Raw genomic sequence first — 24,845 nt, 5'->3', positions numbered from 1 at the left:
CAACCGTTAGCTTGTAGAAAGATCTGTACCAAAAGCCAGAATAGTTGCACAAGTCTCACCAATACCCAAGTAGGTAAACAGGAGTAATCCACTGAATTACACACCCATATCACTTTCGTCGGTTGCAGTAGGAGTTTGGAACGTATACTGTGTTCCAACATTATGAATTACCTCTAAGAAAACGACCAATTGACAAATAGCACGGAATCAGAAAATATCGTTCTTGTGAATAACAACTAATTCTTTATTCTCACTGAGTAATGAGTGCTATCGACATGTGGTGTCAAACTGGTTCCATATTTTCATATGTCCTGAAAGCTTTGGACCCAGTTCCTCATAAGCTGCTTCTAACCAAACTCAGTGCCTACGAAGTATCGCCTCAGTTGTGCGATTGGATTAGTGAGTTCACGTCAGAAGGATCACAATTCGTAGTAATTGACGGAAAGTAACCTAGTAAAACAGAAGTAATATCTGGTGTTCCCAAAGAAGGCGTTATAGGCCCTCTGTTGTTTCTGATCTACATAAACGATTTAGGAGACAATCTGAGCAGCTCTCTTAGATTGTTTGCAGATGATGCAACCATTTACCGTCTTGTAAATCATCAGATGATCAAAAAAATTGCAAAATGATTTAGACAATATGTCTGCATGGGGTGGAAAGTAACAATTTACTCTTAAGTAATGAAAAGTTTGAAGCCATTCACACGAGTACTAAAAGAAATCCTCTAAATTTCGGTTTTACGATAAATTGCACATATCAAAAGGCTGCAAATTTAACCAAATACTTGAATTACAATTAAGAATAACTTAAAATGGAACTATCACATAGATAACGTTGCAGGGAATGCAATGCAAAGACTGCAACTTATTTGCAGAACACTTAGAAAATGCAACAGTTCTACTAAAGAGACTGCCTACACTACGCTTGTCCGTCCTCTTCTGTACTGCTGTGCGGTGTGGGATCCACATCAGATGGGATTGACGGAGGACATCGAAACAGCTCAAAGAAGTGCAGTCCGTAATGTATTATCGTGAAACAGATAAGAGAGTACCACGGACATGATACACGAAAGGGGGAGAGGGAGGGCAGTCGTTAAAACATCTACATCTACATCTACATCTATACTCCGCGAGCCACCTTACGGTGTGTGGCGGAGGGTACTTATTGTACCACTATCTGATCCCCCCTTCCCTGTTCCATTCACGAATTGTGCGTGGAAAGAACGACTGCTTGTAAGTCTCCGTATTTGCTCTAATTTCTCGGATCTTTTCGTTGTGATCATTACGCGAGATATATGTGGGCGGTAGTAATATGTTGCCCATCTCTTCCCGGAATGTGCTCTCTCGTAATTTCGATAATAAACCTCTCCGTATTGCGTAACGCCTTTCTTGAAGTGTCCGCCACTGGAGCTTGTTCAGCATCTCCGTAACGCTCTCGCGCTGACTAAATGTCCCCATGACGAATCGCGCTGCTTTTCGCTGGATCATGTCTATCTCTTCTATTAATCCAACCTGGTAAGGGTCCCATACTGATGAGCAATACTCAAGAATCGGACGAACAAGCGTTTTGTAAGCTACTTCTTTCGTCGATGAGTCACATTTTCGTAGAATTCTTCCTATGAATCTCAACCTGGCGCCTGCTTTTCCCACTATTTGTTTTATGTGATCATTCCACTTCAGATCGCTCCGGATAGTAACTCCTAAGTATTTTACGGTCGTTACCGCTTCCAATGATTTACCACCTATGGCATAATCGTACTGGAATGGATTTCTGCCCCTATGTATGCGCATTATATTACATTTATCTACGTTTAGGGAAAGCTGCCAGCTGTCGCACCATGCATTAATCCTCTGCAGGTCCTCCTGGAGTACGTACGAGTCTTCTGATGTTGCTACTTTCTTGTAGACAACCGTGTCATCTGCAAATAGCCTCACGGAGCTACCGATGTTGTCAACTAAGTCATTTATGTATATTGTAAACAATAAAGGTCCTATCACGCTTCCCTGCGGTACTCCCGAAATTACCTCTACATCTGCAGATTTTGAACCGTTAAGAATGACATGTTGTGTTCTTTCTTCTAGGAAATCCTGAATCCAATCACAAACCTGGTCCGATATTCCGTAAGCTCGTATTTTTTTCACTAAACGTAAGTGCGGAACCGTATCAAATGCCTTCCTGAAGTCCAGGAATACGGCATCAATCTGCTCGCCAGTGTCTACGGCACTGTGAATTTCTTGGACAAATAGGGCGAGCTGAGTTTCACATGATCTCTGTTTGCGGAATCCATGTTGGTTATGATGAAGGAGATTTGTATTATCTAAGAACGTCATAATACGAGAACACAAAACATGTTCCATTATTCTACAACAGATTGACGTAAGCGAAATAGGCCTATAATTATTCGCATCTGATTTATGACCCTTCTTGAAAATGGGAACGACCTGCGCTTTCTTCCAGTCGCTAGGTACTTTACGTTCTTCCAGCGATCTACGATAAATTGCTGATAGAAAGGGGGCAAGTTCTTTAGCATAATCACTGTAGAATCTTAAGGGTATCTCGTCTGGTCCGGATGCTTTTCCGCTACTAAGTGATAGCAGTTGTTTTTCAATTCCGATATCGTTTATTTCAATATTTTCCATTTTGGCGTCCGTGCGACGGCTGAAGTCAGGGACCGTGTTACGATTTTCCGCAGTGAAACAGTTTCGGAACACTGAATTCAGTATTTCTGCCTTTCTTCGGTCGTCCTCTGTTTCGGTGCCATCGTGGTCAACGAGTGACTGAATAGGGGATTTAGATCCGCTTACCGATTTTACATATGACCAAAACTTTTTAGGGTTCTTGTTTAGATTGTTTGCCAATGTTTTATGTTCGAATTCGTTGAATGCTTCTCTCATTGCTCTCTTTACGCTCTTTTTCGCTTCGTTCAGCTTTTCCTTATCAGCTATGATTCGACTACTCTTAAACCTATGATGAAGCTTTCTTTGTTTCCGTAGTACCTTTCGTACATGATTGTTATACCACGGCGGATCTTTCCCCTCGCTTTGGACCTTAGTCGGTACGAACTTATCTAAGGCGTACTGGACGATGTTTCTGAATTTTTTCCATTTTTGTTCCACATCCTCTTCCTCAGAAATGAACGTTTGATGGTGGTCACTCAGATATTCTGCGATTTGTGCCCTATCACTCTTGTTAAGCAAATATATTTTCCTTCCTTTCTTGGCATTTCTTATTACACTTGTAGTCATTGATGCAACCACTGACTTATGATCACTGATACCCTCTTCTACATTCACGGAGTCGAAAAGTTCCGGTCTATTTGTTGCTATGAGGTCTAAAACGTTAGCTTCACGAGTTGGTTCTCTAACTATCTGCTCGAAGTAATTCTCGGACAAGGCAGTCAGGATAATGTCACAAGAGTCTCTGTCCCTGGCTCCAGTTCTGATTGTGTGACTATCCCATTCTATACCTGGTAGATTGAAGTCTCCCCCTATTACAATAGTATGATCACGAAACTTCTTCACGACGTTCTGCAGGTTCTCTCTGAGGCGCTCAACTACTACGGTTGCTGATGCAGGTGGTCTATAGAAGCATCCGACTATCATATCTGACCCACCTTTGATACTTAACTTAACCCAGATTATTTCACATTCGCATTCGCTAATAACTTCACTGGATATTATTGAATTCTTTACTGCTATAAATACTCCTCCACCATTGGCGTTTATCCTATCCTTGCGGTATATATTCCATTCTGTGTCTAGGATTTCGTTACTGTTCACTTCCGGTTTTAACCAACTTTCCGTTCCTAATACTATATGCGCACTATTTCCTTCAATAAGAGATACTAATTCAGGAACCTTGCCCTGGATACTCCTGCAGTTTACCAATATTACGTTGACTTTTCCTGTTTTTGGTCTCTGAGGACGGACGTTCTTTATCATCGATGATAATGTCCTCTCTGGTAAGCCGTCAGGTATTTTATCGTTTCGCGCAAGGGGGTCCCTCTAACCTAAAAAACCCCCGTGTGCACGCCACACGTACTCTGCTACCCTAGTAGCTGCTTCCGGTGTGTAGTGCACGCCTGACCTGTCTAGGGGGGCCCTACAGTTCTCCACCCAATAACGGAGGTCGATGAATTTGCAACCATTATAGTCGCAGAGTCGTCTGAGCCTCTGGTTTAGACCCTCCACACGGCTCCAAACCAGAGGACCGCGATCGACTCTGGGCACTATGCTGCAGATATTAAGCTCAGCTTGCACTCCGCGTGCGATGCTGGTTGTCTTCACCAAATCAGCCAGCCGCCGGAAGGAACCAAGGATGGCCTCAGAACCCAAGCGGCAGGCGTCATTCGTTCCGACATGTGCTACTATCTGCAGCCGGTCACACCCAGTGCGTTCAATAGCTGCCGGAAGGGCCTCCTCCACATTACGGACGAGACCCCCCGGCAAGCACACCGAGTGCACACTGGCATTCTTCCCCGACCTACCCGCTATTTTCCTAAGGGGCTCCATAACCCGCCTAACGTTGGAGCTCCCTATAACTAATAGGCCCGCCCTCTGTGACTGTCGGGACCTTGCCGGAGAATCGGCCACTGGCCCAACAGGCGAGGCATCCTGTGGTGGCTCGGAAACGATGTCATCACCACTAGGAAGCACCCCGTACCTGTTGGAAAGGGGTAAGGCAGCTGCCACGCGGCCAGATCCCACCTTCGCCTTTCGGCCAGGCACGCGCGAGCCCACCACTGTCCGCCATTCACCCTGGAGTGATGGCTGACCGGTAAGATGCTCACTGCCGGAAGACGCAGCGACATCAGGGGTTCCATGTGATTCCAAGGCCACCGAAGTAGGCATAGGTCTCACCACAGTTGCCCCAACGCCACTACGAGCCGACGCCTGCGCCTCGAGCTCGATGAGCCTAACAGACAAAGCCTCCACCTGCCCCCGAAGAGTGGCCAATTCTCCTTGCGTCCGCTCACAACAACCACAGTCCCTACACATGGCTATGTTTACCCTACAAGCGAACGGTGTACTCGCCTTATTAGCAGCAGGAAATAGAAGTGCTCGCTCACTGGCGGTCTAACCGACACTGAGCTGTTCTAACCAAACAAACAAAAGCCTGTACGATACGAGGGTCGATAGCAACGGCGATACTGTACACTACACTGTTATTAAAATAAACGGTTGTGTCTAGTAGGCACTCAAACACGCAAGAAATTACAAAAATAAAATAGTAACTACCCAGATAACTGAAAAAATAAGTTGTACCTGTTTGAAGCTCGCAAAAATGTGTAACAAGCGAACGGTGTACTCGCCTTATTAGCAGCAGGAAATCGAAGTGCTCGCTCACTGGCGGTCTAACCGACACTGAGCTGTTCTAACCAAACAAACAAAAGCCTGTACGATACGAGGGTCGATAGCAACGGCGATACTGTACACTACACTGTTATTAAAATAAACGGTTGTGTCTAGTAGGCACTCAAACACGCAAGAAATTACTAAAATAAAATAGTAACTACCCAGATAACTGAAAAAATAAGTTGTACCTGTTTGAAGCTCACAAAAATGTGTAACAAGCGAACGGTGTACTCGCCTTATTAGCAGCAGGAAATCGAAGTGCTCGCTCACTGGCGGTCTAACCGACACTGAGCTGTTCTAACCAAACAAACAAAAGCCTGTACGATACGAGGGTCGATAGCAACGGCGATACTGTACACTACACTGTTATTAAAATAAACGGTTGTGTCTAGTAGGCACTCAAACACGCAAGAAATTACTAAAATAAAATAGTAACTACCCAGATAACTGAAAAAATAAGTTGTACCTGTTTGAAGCTCGCAAAAATGTGTAACAAGCGAACGGTGTACTCGCCTTATTAGCAGCAGGAAATCGAAGTGCTCGCTCACTGGCGGTCTAACCGACACTGAGCTGTTCTAACCAAACAAACAAAAGCCTGTACGATACGAGGGTCGATAGCAACGGCGGTACTGTACACTACACTGTTATTAAAATAACAGCATAATAGCAGCAGGAAATCGAAGTGCTCGCTCACTGGCGGTCTAACAAAGGCGTTTTCCGTTGCGGCAGGACCTTTCCATGAAATTTCAATCACCAACTTTCTCCCACGGTCGCGTAAATATTCTATTGACACCCACCATATAGGAAGAAACGATCATCATTCTAAAATAAGAGAAATCAGAGCTCGGACAGAAAGATTTAACTGCTCGTTTCCCGCGCCGTTCGTGAGTGATGCGTTACAGAAAAAGCCTGAAGGTTCGATGAACCCTCTGCCAGGCACTTAATTGAGAATTTCACAGTAACCCTGTAGATGTATTCCAGCGATCTTTTTCTACTGATTAGAGACTGTGCTCATGATTTGCTTGTGGGATCCCCCCATTGTAATTCTGTAATATAATAAGGATTGCATGCAGGTATACTATGAAACAATAAGGCATTATCTGTTACATACTAATGACAGAACTCTAATGGCATAGCATGCTAATGACATAGTTAAGCTGCATGGGGTGCTGCTCGAATGAATACGCTTGGAGAAGTCTGTTAAAGTTACATAAACCTTATTGTTTCCGTAGAAACGGAGTCATTTAATTTTGGGCGACTGTTTTGTGTCTTGCGTATTTGTACTAACAATATCCTGAAGCTAAGACACTGGGCTCGAATTCGAGAATCGGGTGTGATGGTGCAGTGTTGAAAAACTGGATCCGCATCCGGGAGAAGACATTTAAACTCACCGTCCGATAAGTGATGGAATGGTTCATTTGAAAGAAGACGGTCCGTTTCCTACCTCAAACTTCCCCATTCCGAGCTTCTGTTCAGGCGCTAACCACTCATAGTTGACTGGAAGTAAAAAGTAATCTTCCTTCCTTCCTTGATGTTAGAGAGGAGCGGGGTTTAAATTCCTGTCCGCTCAATACGACAGAGGTCTCTTGTGGTTTCTCTGGATTAGTTGAAATTAGTGGAGAGATAGTTCCTTTGAAAAAAACCACTACCGATTTCCAGTCACCTTTCCCATGGTTGCCCAAAGCGAGGTTGTGGAACAACTCTAATAAACTGATCATTGAGAGAAAGTTAAATCCTTTCGTATCATGAATATGTTCGTTTGTGAGTTAACGAGGACAGTTCAAGGAACCAAGAGGTGATTCAGAGTGAAATGTTCGCGATGTTTGATTCCTGGTCCAGGTTCCGGATCTTGAAGCCTGAATATATTCAGATAGCTACGTGGGGTAGTCATAAACATTTAATTATCAGCTCAAATAAATACTGTTGTGTTTGATTTTAATTATCACATTGAAACAAGAAAGTTACGTAATTAAATTTTTGATGAAAAGCCCTCGGCTTTCCTGTTTGCGCATTGTGACTGCATTTTGTAGACAGAGACGCTAACGCGCACCCGCTACGCCCATCACAGCAACCTGACTCTCCTCTCTGCCCGCCCGACGGGAAGTACCCTACCGCCCAAAGTTAGGAGAGTCGGGCACATCGCCAGTATATCTGCAATATCTCGACACTTCGCCAGAAGATGATGAGTATGACATTCCTCAAAACATCGTGCCATTTTGTCACTGACACTGGCTGGAAACCTGAGATCTTTTCATCCACAGTGTACGCCAGGAGAGTCTACATTCACACAGTTAAATTATTTTAGTTAATTTGCAGCTTTATCTATGCAGTCCCCGTGCGACAATACGATAGCACGCCACTAGATGACTGATAAACTGATAAAGTTGCACTTCTGTCAAGCCAAACGAGACGGACTGAATAAGCTATATAGTCTGGACTGACACAGCCGCAACATTGCAGTGTGCTAGTGTAGTCTGGCACGGAAATTCCAGTGAATAGTAGGGCTGTTGACTTATACGTGCAAACAAAATTCATTGTATCAAGCTGACAATTAAAACAAGCAGTGGAAACCCCAGATTGGAATATCGGCACTATAAGGAAAATGTAGATTGTCAGTTGACCTGAAATAAGGGACATCCTACACAAGACCCTTCCTAACGGTGCTGAAGTTATGTTCCACCACCCATCCAAGCTCCACATCCTAATCCATATGTATGCCAACCCCTTGCCACAGGGATCATAGCTCTGTGGAAGACCAGGTGCATGCCCTGTCCAATTCATGCACCCAACATTTCCTTTTCCAGTCCTGTCATAGGCTTATACTACCCCCTCAGTGACTGGACCACCTGTGAAAGGAGCCATATCATACCAGCTCTGCTGAAATGAATGCATGGCTTTTTTTTACTGCTATGACTACCACCAGCTATCCACTAGGATGAACAGCAATCGTCAAACTGTGGTCAAGAGCAAAGCAGACCACCCTGTAGTACAACAGCCATCTGAACATAACATGCTCGATTTCAATGGTTGCTTCACTAACTGAGCCATCTGGATCTTCAGTTCCACCACCAGCGTTTCTGAACTGCGCAGATGGGAGCTATCCTTATAACACATTCTCTGCTCTTGAAATCATCCCAGTCTCAACTTACAGTCCCCACACTTCCTCCTGGCCGTTTCCACCCCCTCTGATGTATTGCCTCATACCAATTTTCTCTCTCACCCTCTTTGTGGGCCGCCTTCTGTCAATGCACCTGCCCATCTCTTCCCTTCCTCATTGCTCTCCTTTTTCACTCCCCATCCCCCACCCCTTCCCCACCTCCCTACCTAACACTACAGTCTCCGTATGCTGTGCCAGTTAGCAATCTAGGGCTGTACGCTCCGCCAGACAGCGCTCTTCTATCCCCTCAGCCATACCTCGCTATCACTTCTCATTCCCCTCCACCTCGAGTTTGCTGCTTCCATTCTATGTGACATTTGCATCCCGTTCTGAGTTTCCAGAGATAGAGGTCATGATTCCCGGCGGGGTCAGGGATTTTCTCTGCCTCGTAATGACTGGGTGTTGTGTGATGTCCTTAGGTCAGTTAGGTTTAAGTAGTTGTAAGTTCTAGGGGACTGATGACCATAGATGTTAAGTCCCATAGTGCTCAGAGCCATTTTTTTTTATAGAGGTCATGTGTGTGAAGTATGCCTTATTATGTGAATGAATGTGTGTGTGTGTGTGTGTGTGTGTGTGTGTGTGTGTATGTGTGAGCGAGTGTATTTCCCTTTCTGACGGAGGCTTTGGCCGAAAGCTAATACGTAAGTGTCTCTTCATTGTACCTGTCTGCAACTTGATGTGTGATGTGTGAATGTGTGTGTGTGTGTGTGTGTGTGTGTGTGTGTGTGTGTGTGTGTGTGTGTGCGTATGTGTGTGTGTGTGTGTGTGTGTGTGTGAGCGAGTGTATTTCCCTTTCTGACGGAGGCTTTGGCCGAAAGCTAATACGTAATTGTCTCTTCATTGTACCTGTCTGCAACTTGATGTGTCAGCTTTACAGTAAATAGCAATCGCTATTTTCCTTATATTATTGACAATTAAAACATTATGATTACTCCTTGTATAGTGCTGAAATAAATAATGTGAGAGTTACGATTAATTAGTGTTCTCTGGTGGGTCAGAGCGTGGCTGGTGAGGCTTTAGGAGTTCTGCCGGTTGATCTGTGTCTGCCAGTTAATGTTTGCTCTACCGTTCATAGCGTAAATATGCCTCATAAACAAATCGCTTGCATAGATCAGAAGTTACTGGCTAGTGCACAGGTAGAAGGAATAAAATTAAAAAAAGGAAAAATGGAAAAAATGATCAAATGTTTTATAAAATAATTTGTCTAAAAGTGAGAAATAAAATAGTTACCGCGCGGAGTGGCCACGCGGTTTGAGGCTCCATGTCACGGATTGCTCGGCCCCTTCCGTCGGAGGTTCGAGTCCTCCCTCGGGCATGGGTGTGTGTGTAGTTCTTAGTGTAAGTTAGTTTAAGTAGTGTGTCAGTCTAGAGACCGATGACCTGAGCAGTTTGGTCCCTTAGGAATTCACAAACATCTGAACATTTTTAAAATAGTTTACGGAAAATTTTTCCATACCTTTGAATGGTGCTCAAAATTAAGTATAGCGATTGAGATTTCGATTGAGAATTTAGAATTCGGTGTTTAACTCAGTCTTAAATCTTAAAGAGAGCTAGAGGATTTGCTGTGCATGATTTTCAGTACCATTCAGAAGCACAGCAAATGTTCTCTAAGCTATTTTATTTCTTACTTTTGGTCAAATCTTTTCACAAAACATTTGACCGTTTTTTAAATACCACATTTTTTTCATTTCCCACTGTTGGTTGGGTTATGAAAATTTGACAAATAACCGTTCTGTAGTTTCTAGGGAGTTTTGTGTCACTTTCCTCAAATATTTGACGAAACATGGTCGCTCTCTTTTGATTGAAAAGAGGAACAGCCTTTCACACTGTATATTGCGGTACTTTGTATGTGACGAAGAATATAATTGTCTCTGACAATACTATTGAGTTTCTAATGCAGATACATATGGTGATACAACTAAGCTGATCTCTTTTTGAACCGTTTAAGATATCGGTATTCTGTTCTTACTGAAATGATTTGTGAGAACGTCCTCACTAAATGACTTATAGTCTCTTTTCATAGGTACATAATTACGTAGTCATCGTGCTTCCTTCGATAGCATAACGCGTAGCGTGCTAGGTTGCGAGACAGGGATGTGAGCCGAATCCACAACGAATCCACGTGGTGGATTGACAACTGTGAGCCAGTACAATGACCACCTGCAATGTGGTTTTTTGGCAGTTTCTCATACTCGGTTAGGCATACGCTGGGCTGGTCCCAGATTCCGCCTCAGAGTATGCAGTACACTACATAAACGATTAAAGTATGATAACACACAGGACGAAGTTTACAAGATTCACAGACAAATGCCGCACACAACTTCCTCCAATATCTTGATGCCTGTGGTGTCTGGAAGTGAAACATTAAATAATCAAATAAATTTTAGTAAATTCTGAAAAATCTGAACCTTCGTCAGATGGGATAAATACCAGGAAAAATAAGAAAAAGATTAACTACAAAGTTATCGGTATCAACTGTAGTAATTTTTGTTGCTGGTATCAAATTTATCAGAGAGACAAATTTAACGGTGTTTCACTCTTCAAAATACAATTACTAGTATTGGAGAAATCACAATATTGAGACTTATGATTTATCTGTTTTGAATATAAAACCGACCGCTGTCTTATGAGTAAGTTTGTGTTGTTATATGGAACTCTCGCGTCTGGCTGATGCAGTGCCCCAGATTGACGCTGCTAATACAATCTACTTACGAAAGAGCAACAGTGGAGAAGAGTTTAATTTAAAACTGAGGCTAATCTGTAATGCTGATGAGGAGATTTGAATGGGCAAATGCTTCCCTACTGGAGACGAAGACGATAGAGGCAGCCAAATGCTGTAAATATTCTTTGTTCAGAATGATATTCTCGCTTTGCAGAGGAATGTGAGCTGATTTGAAACTTTCTGGCAGATTAAAACTATGTGCCGGAATGAGACTCGAACATTGGACTTACCTTTCGCGGGTAGGTGCTTTACCCCTTGAGCTAACCAAGCACAACACAAAACCCCTCCTCAGAGCTTTACTTCCTCTAGTGCCTCATCTCCTACCTGCCAAACTTCAAAGATGTTCTCCTGCTAAACCTGCAAGTCTAGCACTCCTGCAAGAAACAATATTGCAGAGACATGGCTTATCCACAGCCTGGTGGATGTCTCCAGAGTGAAATTTTCACTCTGCAGTGGAATGTGCGCTGGTATAAATCTTCCTGGCAAGTTAAAACTGTGTGCCAGATCTTTCTCCCAGGAGTGCTAGTCTTGCAAGTTTCGCAGGTGAACTGTGAAGTTTAGGAAGTCGGATATGAGATACTGGCGGAGGTAAAGCTGAGAGGACGGATTTGTGTCATGCATGGGTGCTCGGTCAGTAGTGAACGTACCCATGAAAAGCTATGGTCCTGTGTTTGAATCCTGGTCCGCCACACGATTTTAATCAGCCAAGAAGTTGCAATGTTCTGTATCGTCAACCGTAACCGCATGTAGTGCAGCGTGCCTCCAGTAAGCAGGCGACAGGTGATGGCCATAGAAACCAGCACCCAGGCACGCCAATTTGGATGCACCACTATTAGCACTTCCTGAAGAGGCAGAGTAGTAGCGAATGGCCTTGGCTACCGGGACATTTCAAGCAGTAGGCTGATGCTGAGTCAGGATGGCATGACATTTAACATCTGTGGAAGCCAGAATGATGCAGACCAGTGGCCGGCCTGGCAGGAGAAGGTGATGACATCAGATGATGAACCCTGGAATGATGTCTGGGGCATCTAGCGGCTTCTGACCCAAATGTCATAGAGCTGAGAGGACCTCAGTTTATACCTCAGACCAGTAGGCGATGGAAGTAGCTTCATGGAGATAGTGACAGAGTGAAAGCGACCTGACGTCTAGGCCATCAGGCACCTGTCGTTGATTCGCCATCTGGTTGTGGTAATAATAGCTACATGAGAAGAGTGTCAGCAACCTCGTGGCAGAGACCAACACAAGGCAATTGTTGATGCATAGCCAAGCCACGGAGAGACCTCTCGGTTGGTGAGGACACATACGTATGACAAAGGGGGCATGTTAATAAGGACGACAAGTACTGTCACAAACTTCAGTGCCGTCAGAACTTCCTGAGATCTCGTCATTGCTCAGAAAATTGGGTCACTGTTGTGGAATCTGTTGGCATGGTGAAATGCTGCAACGGCTGGCTGCAATCTGTTCCTGGATATGGCACTAGGGTCATGTCTGGGCCTGTACCATTACAAATCACACTTGGCTACATGAGGCTGGACTGACACACAAACTGGAAGGCAAACTATATCGCACCTAAGAATGATTCACCAGTTAACTACCGTAACAGTTCTGCTCTCGTTTCTGTCAGACGCTTCCAAGAAAGGTGCATCTCAAAAACTGAATGGAGTTGTAAGACAAGAAGTTTAAGTGCAAAAACTGATAAATTACAGCTTTACCTCACTTATGTTGCAAAATTACATCAACATCAGCAATGAAAGTGCATCAGAAAAGAATGTGGCTGTAACTGAAACTTCATTCATGTCATCAAGCGTTTGAAGCACCCACCGTCCACTGTAATATACTTTTGTGGTCACTGGTACAAAGACTTCTGGACAGACTGAACAGATACCTTCGAATACCTTCGATATCATTGCACATGCTGCAGCAATTCTGACTGACTGTATGGGCGCTCAACGGCGAGGTTATCAAGGTAGTGCAAACAATATGATGTTTTAAATCCTCTTGGATTATCGGAACTTGAGCATAGACTTTTAGTTGATATCAAAGAAAAAGTCCAGTGGTGGCAAAACAGGTGAGAATCCCAACCAACTGATAACGCTTCACCTCATACCTTGCGTCCCAAAAAAGCAGGATGAGCACTTTCCTAGCCGCAAGCGAGTAGTAATCGGGCACCTAACATGCTGGTACCATAGCCATCCTGCTGTAGCCAAGGCTGGCGCCTACGGTCCGGTTGCCGACCACACAATAATGTATTGCGGGTTGCCGCCATTCGGAGGTGCCGGCAACTCAGCCGCAGCACATCATGCCTACAGCAGCTGTTGCGGTTATCAGGTGACTATCGCCGGCACTGGCTTGGCCATGTGACACTATCACAATTTCTCGGTGTTTTTCCGTTTGTCGGATTTATAGGACGCCCCCCAGCTGCTCACCAATCTCTCGACAGCAGGAGTTCATAGTTACAGTTCTCTGGGCTCAGCGCCGAGTGCGCAGCACACAATGGTCGAAGCCTACGACCTCTCATCGCGTCCAAACTGCCAAGTCATTGCAGATGCATCAACACGGACTTCAGCTACGTCAGTAATACCCTATAAGGATGGGCAGCGTACGTAACTCAGTGACCATGTTAGCATAACAGTGGTGCTCGTACATTCAAGAAAATGTTATTGTGTTTGGTGTGAAACTCTTATCAGATTGGGAGGATCTTTTAGTTATATTAATACTGAATCTGCTTTCTGTTGTACTTGCTTAAGGTGGTGTATTAATGAACTTCCATTGTTTTTTGGCTACTTGGGCACATCTATTTAGCAGTAGTGAGAATCAGTCACAACAGGGACTTAACATGTCTATGCATTTCAAGTGGTCGTACCTCTTAGACAGCCGGTAAGACTTTGCTAAAAAAAACTGTGTGCATCTTTTACCCCTTAAGGTTTTTTCAATGAAATAAGGTGCAATCACGTAATCTCTGATAATACCACACCAAACGTTCTCACTCCTCGGCGTCTGATGTTCAACCTGCGTCAGGCAGTGAGGCTTCTCAGCGGCCCCATAATATGTACTTCTTACATTCAGTTTTCCACGATTTGTGAATGTAGCCTCATCGGTAAGGAGAATTCTTTGAAGAAAGAACCTATTATTCTGATGTCGCATCAGAAGAGAGAGAGAGAATTCCATAATCTGCTGGTGAAGTGAGACACGTTATGGAAGAAAGCTATTTGCGCACAAAATGCTGACAACAAAGGGCTGACTTGGTGATGAAGGTTTCTCGGGTTTCCAGCCGGGTGGTAGCGTTGATATAGCGTGACGTTTCGGGAAGTGTCATACTAGCCATCTTCTGGCGAATTGTCGAGATTCGCGGAGAGCGGGGTGTTTATATGCGCGGTCACCCCCGTCCACTAGACCTCGGGAGGCTGCGGTGGACTGGCAGTGTGCGCGCGTCGTTGAGGGTAGCGCTCGCCCCCAGTGGCCGCGTTCGGTTTTCGGTGTAAGCATTCTGTCTGCGTCCGCGGTGGAGGACCTTGACCGGCGTGCTACCGACGGATTGCCGCTATCGCAGGGTTCCATGTTCTGCTGAGTTGGTATCCCTCATCCCTGTTGACCAGGTTGTGGTGAATCCTTATTTCTAGGGATTCTTTGATAATACTTTCCCAGACGCCAGATACTCGGCACAGCACCTTCGTGTTTTCGAAGTTGAAGATATGTTCTTCATTATGCTGTGTTTTGCTATGGCTGATTTTTCTGTGCGACCTAGTCGCACACATCTGATATGTCTTCGCAGCGCTTAGATATACTGCGCTGTGTTTGTTCGATGTATTGTTTACCACATTCGCGTGGTACACTGTATATTCCTGGTGTGTTAAGCTTCAGCAGGTCTTTGGCAGAACCTAAGAGCTCCCTTGTCTTCGGTGGTGGGCGGAGAACGGTTTTGATATTGTATTTGCCCAGAAGTCGGGCAATTTTGGCCGAGAGCGGACCCACGTACGGAGGGAACGCGAGGCGTTTGTCTTCTTCTTCTTCTTCTTCTTCTGGGATTGTCACTGCTTCCTTCTTCCTTTTAAGCACCTTGTTGATCTGCGTTTCACTGTAGCCATTTTGGTGGAAGACTTCGAGCCAGTCGGTGTGGCTGAGCGGTTCTAGGCGCTTCAGTCTGGAACCGCGCGGCCGCTACGGCCGCAGGTTCGAATCCTGCCTCGGGCTTGGATGTATGTGATGTTCTTAGGTTAGTTCGGTTTAAGTAGATCAAAGTCTAGGGGACTGATGACCTCAGATGTTAAGTCCCATAGTGCTCAGAGCCATTTGAACCATTTTTGGAGGACTCTCCTCAGGTGTTGCAGCTCGGATGGTAGGCTTTCCCTATCTTTTATGTCAATCGAAACTGAAATCTTGCCAACAATAAATGTAGCTATTACATTCAGATTAATTACTTTAGTGGCGGCTACAACAATGCTAGTTGTTACACAAACAGAGTACCTTCAACCGTTCTCGTACTGGTCTAGAACAAAAGTTCTTGTATTTCCTTTCTTTTTCGTAGAAGTTCATAGAATAATGCGCCATCGTAATCCAGAGAGCGGCTAGCTCACTCGTTATCGTAGTCGGTGCATACAAACTTTATCTTTTGCCCCTAGTTCACGCTTGTTGTGCGGAATTAAACAGTATTCAAAAGGGATAGTACAAAAGAGGGTAGAACATTTGCACTGCACAATAAAAAATTTACTGAATTATCATTAACGGAAACTCACATAAATACAGTGTTCTGCAAGATATAAGAACGAGATAGATAAACACAACGTATTAACGACTTGGTGGAAATGAATGAAAGTGCGGGGGCATGTTGCCATAGGTCTCCCAACCGAACACAGAAAGCTGACGTCACATGGCGTGTATTCAGCAACACAAGGTAGTGAAGAAACGGGAAAAGGCAGCATTGTTTCACGTGCATAGGGAGCGTTCCGAATCACAGGCACTGCTGCCCGAAGGAGGCGCTGTCAGCTATAGCAGCAGATGACCGCTGCAACAAGCAACGAGCAAGAAGGAATTCACGTCAAACAGTGGACGCAATTGAAACCACATTTAACAGAACTGCAAAGCACGAAATATCTTGCTCCACTGTGGCACAGTCACTGTGTGGGGTGGTCTCTTTGCTCGACGATCAGTACGCTGTGTTTCGTTGACACCCGCACATCGCCATCATCGTTGGCAATTGTACCAACGGCATAGGGACTGGACCACCAAGGAGTGGAATGCGAGCAAATTCTGTCTAAGTTGTGTTTCTGGACGTACCCTCATATGGCGAGAAGTGGAAACACGTAATGTATCCAGGAACATCGTCGAATATGATAGTTTTGGTGGTCCAGGTGTTACAGTTTGGCGAAGTATGTTTTATGGGTGTACTGACCTCCAAATCTTTGATCACGACACATCACCAGTCAAAGTTATTGTGTATAATCCTTCCCCACGTGCATTTCTCCCTGATGTCATTTTTATGGGTGACATTGCGCGACCACATTGAACAGCTCAGGTGGAGGAACTCTTGGAAGGAGATGATGTTCGACGCATGGAGTGGCCTTCACATTGCTCCAACTTGTGTCCCATGGAACACGTGTGGACTGCGTTGAGATGTATTACAGAACGTCCAGGCACACCAATGGCATTCCAGCAGTTGTCAACTGCGCTCGTGGAGGAATGGATTGCCCTACCACAAGAACTCCTTACCAACCCCGTGGCCAGCATGGGAGCACGTTGAAGATCATGCAATGCCGTTAGTCGTGATCGCACACGCCGTTCTTTCTATGTGTGGTCCAAGTTTCATTCAGTTACGTTACTTGGCGGTGACACATCATGCGAAAATTACTTAAGCCCCTAAGTTTAGCACACAAGTGTAGTATGACGAGCCTTTGTAAAATAGAACCAACCTCTCGGTTCAGCTAAGACAGTTTAATGTTGCAGTCGAGCTGAACACGTTGTAAAAGAGTAGATACTTCGAATCAAGTGTTGCTGGAGACAGAGAGATCCTGTGCAACTCACTCACGCCGTGTACTGCTCGCCTGAAATGCACGTGGAAGTAAGGATTACTGCCGACTCGGCCGTAACCAGTCACGAACTGCATGTGGGAACGAAATCACGGCGAATGACAAAATGTATTCGTTGCTTCGAGTCCTTACCAACTTGCTCCGCTGACAGTAAGAAATTAAAAGAATATGAAGTCTGCAGAGTTGGCACGAACGTGTGGGAAAGAAGACAATTGAGTAACTAAACGTTTCCACTACTCCGATTCCACTGCGGTTGATGAATGAGATCAATGTGAAACTACTGACTCGATCCGATACTGACAGGAACTTTGTGCGGAGAAAATAACATCGAGTAACGATGCGTTTCAGGTAGTACTGGAACGGTTTGTGCCATATTTGTTACTCAGTAACGAACACACACGATACGCAACAGTTCTGTTAACCAGTGCACCGTCTACCTTGCTTGTAGGCATAAGAACCCCAGTTCAATACACGACCAAAGTCTATCACGAATGTTCCTTCCATGACGTTTCCGTAGTTTGTATTTCAATGCTCTCAAATTACAGTTTGCCCTCACGCTCCGCGCATTATTATTTATAGAGTAACGTACATTACAGATAAATATTAAACAGAGCAATCGATCGATGGAATAATCTTCTACACAATTTTCAGTCTCGTATTCACAGCTCAGTTTCTGAATATCGCCATCGGTGCCTTGAGTATTCAGATTCATTGCTTCTAATTTACGTCGTAATTCTGTTCTAAATCTTAACACAAATAATGAGCAAGAGAAATTTACATGCGACCATTTCTTTTTGCAGATACCGCAGTGTCAGCTGGAAACATGTCCTTCAGTGCGCAAGAGGGTAAGTGCCGACGAAAAAAGTCAAGGAAAATTGTTAACAAAAGATAAATGGAAAAAGAGTGAACAGTCTTTCTTGAATTACAGTTAAACAGAATGGGTGAACGGCATTTATGTGTACTAGGCTTATTGCCTAAGAGGGACTTCCTTGCGAACAAGATTCTTTCTTTGTGTCCTTCAGTCTTGAGTCACACAAATCATATCATTCGACTTCTTAGAAATCCATCATCAGATAATTTGAGTATAATAACAACTAGAATCTATTGTCGGAAACCAGTTTCGTACCATTTGTGTGACTCGAGGCTTGAGAAATGCGAGTATAATAACAACTAGAATCTATTGTCGGAAACCTTTTTCGTACTATTTGTTTGACTCGAGGCTTGAGAAACGCAGTAAAAGAATTTTGTGTGAACATCAGGTATCTAGATCTACACTTTCACAGTACCTTAAACTATAATCCAAGTAATTATGAATAATTATTTACTTGATGCTAGTGTAATAGCTCTAAATTATTAATAACATTCACAGCGAGGTAGTGAAGTGGTTAAGACACTGGATTTAAAATCAGGATGACTAGCATTCAAATCACCGCTGGTTTGATCTGACTCAAATTTTCTGTGTGCTTCACAAATTTCTTGCGGTGAAAGTTGGGACTTTCCTCAAAGAAGTCAACCGCCTATTTTCTTCTTCACCCTTGTTCAGTCCACGATCGTGCTTTGTCTCTATTGAACTCGACGTCGATAAGACACTAAATTCTAATCTTTACCTATCATTCGTTTTGAATATTAAAAGGCCTTATGGTAATTGAAATTATTCGATACTTGTGACCCATCCCAGCTTCATACGTGTAGCATTAAATTCCTATAGCTGGCCGACTTTTTCAGACACATTAATTTCACCAACACCTGCGTTTGATGTCAACATGAAATATCCACTCACAGATGCAGATGGCAGCACTAACACGTCGGAGAGATGCATAAAACAGTGCAGTTGTTGTCATAATGCGGAAATGGAGCGATTATTGGTTTTCAGCCCAAATTTCCGAAACGGATAAGTTTGTAAACTACTCTCGTGCTGCAGTGGGTAAAAAATAACGTGAATGGCAAAATGGCGCCATCCAAAACTGGTTCAAAATCGTGCAAATGGCTCTGAGCACTATGGGACTTAACTGCTGTGGTCATCAGTCCCCTAGAACTTAGAACTACTTAAACCTAAGAACATCACACACATCCATGCCCGAGGCAGGATTCGAACCTGCGACCGTAGCGTCCGCGCCGTTCCAGACTGTAGCGCCTAGAACTGCATGGCCATTCCGGCTGGCCCAAAACTGGTGCCGAGGCAACTTTGGTGCACCACAGGCCAAAGATGCCAGGGATGAATCATGACTGCAGAGATGTGTATGGGCAGCTGTTGAACAACTGGCCGCCCAGATGAACCATGGGGCTACCGACAGTGTCTCCTCAATGACCGCTCAACGAACGTTGTTGCGTATGCGCCTCCGCAGCAGGTGCCTGGTTCATGCACCCACATTGACTACGCCGGCCAGGGTGGCAGCGCGGTTCTCGGCGCTACAGTCTGGAACCGCGCGACCGCTACGGTCGCAGGTTCGAATCCTGCCTCGGGCATGGCTGTGTGTGATGTCCTTAGGTTAGTTAGGTTTAATCAGTTCTACGTTCTAGGCGACTGATGACCCCAGAAGTTAAGTCCCATAGTGCTCAGAGCCATTTGAACCATTTTTTTGACTACTGTTCACTGGCGACGAAGGCTGGAATTTGGATTCCACTATCGCAAGTGGACGTCCACTGAGTGGCGACAGGTGGCTATTACATATGAATCACGTTTTATGCTGCATCAGACAGAGGGCCTTTGCCGTGTACGGCATGAAACGTTTGAACACAACACTCTGCAATAATCGCTGGAAGGTATGGGCTGGAGGGCATTCCTTGGGTCAAATCGTTCAAATGGCTCTGAGCACTATGGGACTTAACATCTGAGGTCATCAGTCCCCTAGAACTTAGAACTACTTAAACCTAACTAACCTAAAGACAACACACACAGCCATGCCCGAGGCAGGATTCGAACCTGCGACTGTAGCAGTCGCGCGGTTCCAGGCTGAAGCGTCTATAACCGCTCAGCCACTCCGGCCGGACCTTGGGTCATCTCATCATTCTGGAAGGCTCAGTGGATCAACACAAGTATGTATCTATCCTCGGGGACGATGACCACCCTACAGGCAGTTTGTTTCTCCGGAGCACGATGGCATATACCAGCAAACAATGCAACGTTTGTTTGGTTTTTGGTGCTTTAGGATGCAAAACTGCTAATATCGTAAGTTCTCATATCATAAGGTAAGAAAAAACATCTACTAAATAAAAACCTGAGGCGAAAAAGGTAAAACCAAATCAAGAAACTTTAAAAGAGTAGCAGCTAAGCACAAGGACGACCCATACATCGTTGAGATGGTGGAAGTCCCCTCGTGGGAGGGGATCAAATTTACTTCGTCATGCTGCTCCGGCGAATAAAAAGTAAGACACGATCGATAGAACCCATGCCTTCTGACAAAACAGACAACAAAAATAGAAGTAAATGTAAACAGTTAAAAAATGGACACCAAATCAGAAAGTGGCGCACCATCAAGGGTTGAGAGCAGTAGGCACAGAATGGGACAGAATCGCAATTAATAAATGGCCGTGACTGAAATGAAAGTGTCCTATACGCAGCTGGGCTAGAATGACCTCCTCGCTATGTGAAGGCCGAGACGACCATACTATTGGGAGATGTTTAATGTCCCAGAGTTTGTTGCCCTGGAGACAAGACCATTGTTCACTTCAAAGTGCTGCTACATGCTGACGGACAGCGACACGAAGATCATGCAACGAAACAGAATGACTAGCAGCCCAAGGGAGGAGAGCTGCAGCCTTTGTAGCACTATCAACAACCTCGTTCCCTGGCACGCTGGCGTGACATGGATCTCACAGTAAGCGAGTGGGAGTCATTCTTGGATCCGTTGTACTAAAGGGTGGACTGAGAACAGCACGTGAATGCTCTGAAGAACACTGAGAGAACCTAGGCAGGTGACACAATTTGGAAGCATGTGTTCCCACATGTACTGGGTGGCCTGACAGAGTGTGTAGAGTTTCTAACAACCCTACCATAACAAAGGTAAAATTTAATTATGATTGTAGTGTTGCTCACGCCACTAAATATTGCATTTTCGGGCAACAACAAAGTTACATTATATGGCAGGTGTCATCAGAGCATAGTTAATAAAGTCATTTCATGAAATAATGGATAAACTAGGCACTCATCTTTTCGTGTTTCCCACGCTGGTCTCGTTGTGAACTCATGGCTCAATCATCGAAAATCTAGGTAGTGATGATTCCAAGGTCGGATGTAAAGAGACTTAGGTGTTATTCTGCGATATTCAAAAGTTATATAGATGTGTTTCATAAACCATTCTTTAAGATTAAACTTTTGCAACACAATGGTGATGTAAAAAAGTAATCAGCACTCCGAATTTAATTTACACTTCTTTTTTATTACTTTTGTTGCAATCACGTAACTCACAAAACATCACTTCACAATATAAAACATACTTGAAAATATCTTCCTCACTGTTAAAGTTCACATTTTATAAACTGACTACAATTTGCGTCTTTTCAACATGACGACCAAGACTTGACTCTAATAACCGCTTACGCGCCCAAAAATCAGAGTTACAAGTACGACAAAGATCATAGTGACAAAAGAAAAAAATACACATAAGAATAATATCATTGCAATATAAACATATCGATCTATCAAAGTACCTCTACATTAATGAAATCAAATCTGAATGTTGTCTGAGAAATATGTTAACTACTTTACATAAACACAGTAGAATATTGCTGGTATCGAGAGGTTGAGGTGAGGTTCCGTAATGGTTACGTAATTCAAGTACCATTACAAGTTCCACAGTAAAAATCGAGCACTAGTCAAGAAGGCAATATTGAAAAAGATCATCGCCAAGAACAAAGCCACGCCCGACACCATGATTGGTCTTGGAACTGTTGGTGTAAACGAGGGTACTATCCCCAAGCCACTTGCGAAGTGCGAGAAACTTGCTGTGATACACTAGGCCAGAGGTAGTGCCCTTAGGAGTTGAATGGAGTCAGTCCTAAATGAACACATACCTCGGCACGAAGCCAGGGCGGTGAAGAGCTCGCACCCACGGAGAAAGTGGCAGGGAGTGTAAAGCAAAGCTGTCGAAGCAGCAAACGAAAGCGAACTCCGGGTGGCAACAGAGAAGGCGGGCACAGCCCATACTGGCGGTCAAGGGAATCGTCATAAAAGGAAGTGGTCTGGAACGTAACAGCAGAGAAGGCTGTGAGACGACATCAGCCAGTAGTACGCTGACTAGGACCGCATCACGACAGGAGCGGCCCCTATATGAAGGGAATGTAAGCGCCGCTCCAGCTAGCCTCGGCCGCGCTAGAAGAGCTGCACTAGAAGACGAGCCGTGACTTGTGAGCAGTATTATTTGCTTGTGTGGAAACTGTATATATTGAAGGACATTGATTATTTGCATGTCGCCATTTGCTTGCGACACATCACTGCAAATCCGTTAAGTATAGTCAATTAAATTTACTGTAATAAACTCCATTTATATGATTTGCTTGAACTGTTGTCTAGCTATCCGAGAAAACAGCTTCCTAGACGCCCTATATTAGACGAGTGGGCCGTACACGACACACAGGTTGGATGACAGGACATAGAAGACAGACGGCTCACGTTACGAGCGAGCAGAATATCTCACTGGTAGGACAATAGTAAGTCAGGAGCCTCAGCATAAAGACTTTCAATGGGACCAATATACACTCCTGGAAATTGAAATAAGAACACCGTGAATTCATTGTCCCAGGAAGGGGAAACTTTATTGACACATTCCTGGGGTCAGATACATCACATGATCACACTGACAGAACCACAGGCACATAGACACAGGCAACAGAGCATGCACAATGTCGGCACTAGTACAATGTATATCCACCTTTCGCAGCAATGCAGGCTGCTATTCTCCCATGGAGACGATCGTAGAGATGCTGGATGTAGTCCTGTGGAACGGCTTGCCATGCCATTTCCACCTGGCGCCTCAGTTGGACCAGCGTTCGTGCTGGACGTGCAGACCGCGTGAGACAACGCTTCATCCAGTCCCAAACATGCTCAATGGGGGACAGATCCGGAGATCTTGCTGGCCAGGGCAGTTGACTTACACCTTCTAGAGCACGTTGGGTGGCACGGGATACATGCGGACGTGCATTGTCCTGTTGGAACAGCAAGTTCCCTTGCCGGTCTAGGAATGCTAGAACGATGGGTTCGATGACGGTTTGGATGTACCGTGCACTATTCAGTGTCCCCTCGACGATCACCAGTGGTGTACGGCCAGTGTAGGAGATCGCTCCCAACACCATGATGCCGGGTGTTGGCCCTGTGTGCCTCGGTCGTATGCAGTCCTGATTGTGGCGCTCACCTGCACGGCGCCAAACACGCATACGACCATCATTGGCACCAAGGCAGAAGCGACTCTCATCGCTGAAGACGACACGTCTCCATTCGTCCCTCCATTCACGCCTGTCGCGACACCACTGGAGGCGGGCTGCACGATGTTGGGGCGTGAGCGGAAGACGGCCTAACGGTGTGCGGGACCGTAGCCCAGCTTCATGGAGACGGTTGCGAATGGTCCTCGCTGATACCCCAGGAGCAACAGTGTCCCTAATTTGCTGGGAAGTGGCGGTGTGGTCCCCTACGGCACTGCGTAGGATCCTACGGTCTTGGAGTGCATCCGTGCGTCGCTGCGGTCCGGTCCCAGGTCGACGGGCACGTGCACCTTCCGCCGACCACTGGCGACAACATCGATGTACTGTGGAGACCTCACGCCCCACGTGTTGAGCAATTCGGCGGTACGTCCACCCGGTCTCCCGCATGCCCACTATACACCCTCGCTCAAAGTCCGTCAACTGCACATACGGTTCACGTCCACGCTGTCGCGGCATGCTACCAGTGTTAAAGACTGCGATGGAGCCCCGTATGCCACGGCAAACTGGCTGACACTGACGGCGGCGGTGCACAAATGCTGCGCAGCTAGCGCCATTCGACGGCCAACACCGCGGTTCCTGGTGTGTCCGCTGTGCCGCGCGTGTGATCATTGCATGTACAGCCCTCTAGCAGTGTCCGGAGCAAGTATGGTGGGTCTGACACACTGGTGTCAATGTGTTCTTTTTTCCATTTCCAGGAGTGTAGAAGGCACTAGAGGCTAAATATATCCCACATTGGTGAATGGTGTTAAGACGACGTAAGATAGATGGACGCTTGGGTGAATATACGACATATCCATAATTTAGTTTTGAACGGACAAGGGACTGGAATAAACGGAGGAGGATGGTCCGATCCGCTCCCAACGAAGTACCGCATAAAATATGTAGAAAACTGAGGGAGCAAGTGCAATGAGCTGCCACGTAAGAGACATGGGAAGACGAATAGAGTTTTCTATCAAATCTGAGTCCAAAGAATTTCGTTGTGTCAACGAACGGAAGCAGGAACGAGCTGAGACAGAGGTACGGGGAAAGAAACTCCCAGCGCCTTCAGAAGTTCATACAGATAGTGTTCTCAGTAGAAAAGCGGAAGCCATTGTTGATGCTGCAGTTGTAAAGATGATCAACACATCGCTGAAGAGGCCGCTCAAGTGGACAGGATCGTTGACGGCTGCAAT

At 45.2% G+C, this 24,845-nt stretch overlaps 1 long non-coding RNA gene across 1 annotated transcript in view; it reads left to right on the top strand.

Moving 5' to 3' along the window:
• Positions 1-13,679: 13,679 nt before the first annotated feature.
• LOC126418751 (uncharacterized) overlaps positions 13,680-24,845 on the top strand; it is a 43,769-nt gene continuing 32,603 nt past the window's right edge. Inside the window, exons 1-2 of the long non-coding RNA XR_007575892.1 lie at positions 13,680-13,832; positions 18,057-18,101. This is a non-coding gene — a long non-coding RNA (uncharacterized LOC126418751). The remainder of the gene's footprint in view (positions 13,833-18,056; positions 18,102-24,845) is intronic.

This window comes from Schistocerca serialis, chromosome 9 (genome assembly GCF_023864345.2).
Source record: "Schistocerca serialis cubense isolate TAMUIC-IGC-003099 chromosome 9, iqSchSeri2.2, whole genome shotgun sequence".
Taxonomy (NCBI): domain Eukaryota; kingdom Metazoa; phylum Arthropoda; class Insecta; order Orthoptera; family Acrididae; genus Schistocerca; species Schistocerca serialis.
The sequence above is the reverse complement of the archived record's forward strand: the minus strand, read 5'-3'. Positions and strand labels throughout refer to the sequence as shown.